General features: G+C 34.2%; 1 long non-coding RNA gene across 2 annotated transcripts; it reads right to left on the bottom strand.

The window, feature by feature from the left end:
• Positions 1-312: 312 nt before the first annotated feature.
• LOC141388087 (uncharacterized) lies at positions 313-1,599 on the bottom strand. Of its 2 annotated transcripts, none has more exons than XR_012408690.1 (3): positions 1,496-1,599; positions 1,276-1,434; positions 313-570 (listed from the first exon to the last, which is right to left on the bottom strand). It is a non-coding gene; the product is annotated as an uncharacterized lncRNA (long non-coding RNA). The 2 variants fall into 2 exon arrangements; XR_012408689.1 differs by having other exon boundaries at positions 313-514.
• Between the last annotated feature and the right edge of the window lie 201 nt (positions 1,600-1,800).

The raw sequence follows: 1,800 nt of genomic DNA, 5'->3' as shown, positions 1-1,800 counted from the left end.
AAATTAAACCAAGAACATATGATCATGAAAAAAAGAAAGTGCAAGAATCCATCTGATCCACAAAGTTCATCGAACTATTAATGTTTTCCTTTTGTTTAGTTTTCTCACTTACTCAAACCACTGATATTCACAACAACAATATGACAAAATGTGTGGATCATATTAGGGTGACCAACTAACCGAAATGCAAAGATTAAAATTTACCGGAAAGAAATCATCACTCCTGCAAATGTGCTGATTAACTATCGTTGGAAAACATTTAAACAATATATTGCATTTTTAACAAAATTTATAGAAAAATATTTAACATTTCCGATTTAACAAAGATGGTCACTCTAATATCACCCAATCACCGTAGGATATTGATGCAAAGAAAAAAATAATAAAAATTGAACACTCACCGCTCACCGTCCCTCGCTGAAAGCGCTTTCATGCGTGCGTCGGCGTCGCTGCTGCTATTATACCCTTTTGTGGGCAATGTTGCGTGCGTTGTTCACTGTTGAGAATGATGTTGCTGGTTTTGATTAAGAGAGTTTCGTAAAGAGATCCGGAATGTTTTGTGAAATGTTGCTAGAGAAAATCAGTCAATGTTTCGGCGAATGTTTGAAACATTCGTGGTGAATTGAGTGTGTCGTTGGCACCCTTGACAGGTTTACTGTAGCAACATTTCCGTAAGATCATTACCCAATGTACACAAAGTAATTTTTTCAATTGCAATTAATGATCATTAAGAATCAATTTTTTGAAACATAAGAATAGTTGTTGTTTCACTTGGGCAATGATCTTATTAAAACAAACGGGATTGTTTTCAATGTTCTTTTTCACACTTTTCAATGGTTTCACATGAATTCTTTTGCACTTTACGATTATTTTTTTTTTTTTAAGCAAATTTTCGACCATTAATTTTAAATAAAATACATTAACGCTAATTTTATGAACTATATTGATTCACACGAAACCGAGTTCCAATACCAAATAGTTTAGTTTGGGATATTTTCCTCAGAGTCTGGCTATACTGAGAAATATTCACTGTGCCCTTTAGCAATCACTTTGTAATGTAATAGTTTTTATTATCTTCTTGGTTACACTGGGAGCCCTGTATTTGTCGTGTTAACACTTAATACGTTTTCACTTGAGGATAATTCGGGCTTCCATGGAGTTGTTTTTCCTCACGCTTCCAGCAGAATTTGGAGGTTAGTCTAATAACACCTCAGACACTTTCCGCGTAATGACAGATTCCGAAGAGTAACTTATTCCGCAGACAATAAAGGCTACCTTTTCTTTTACACAAAAGTTTGCTATCGTTGCAGGCGATGTTATGGCGGCGACGGTCAGCAAGAACTGTCTAGTCTTGTTGAATCGAACCTATGTCTAATCTGAGAGAGGCAGAATTTGAAATGTGCCAACAAAAGCTGGTGTTACAACCACACAAACCTATTTGAAATATGAAAATAATTAGTGAGAGCTAATTAAAGAAGTGATTGCTGGTTATTACCATTTGCGGTGTAAGAGTTCCAAAGATATTTCAATTTCTATCAATGCAACAACAAATTGAGAAAGCAGAGTGCATCAGTAGCAGAAAGTACCAGGAAAATCTTCCTAAATAGGGAAAAAAACAACTTAGGAACTGATGGAAATTAATTTTTTTTTAGATTTTCACACTTACGCAATTGGGGCCGATGGAGAAAAATAAAAAAAAATACAAAACTTTAACAAAAACAAAAGTCTCTTTGAATTAAAGATAATCAAAAGAAACTTTTAACTTTTCCTTTAACTTTAGGAGCTGTTATGTGTTAATAG

This window comes from Musca autumnalis, unplaced genomic scaffold (assembly GCF_047663935.1).
Source record: "Musca autumnalis isolate F117 unplaced genomic scaffold, ASM4766393v1 scaffold_511, whole genome shotgun sequence".
In the NCBI taxonomy this organism is placed as follows: Eukaryota; Metazoa; Arthropoda; class Insecta; order Diptera; family Muscidae; genus Musca; species Musca autumnalis.
The sequence above is the reverse complement of the archived record's forward strand: the minus strand, read 5'-3'. Positions and strand labels throughout refer to the sequence as shown.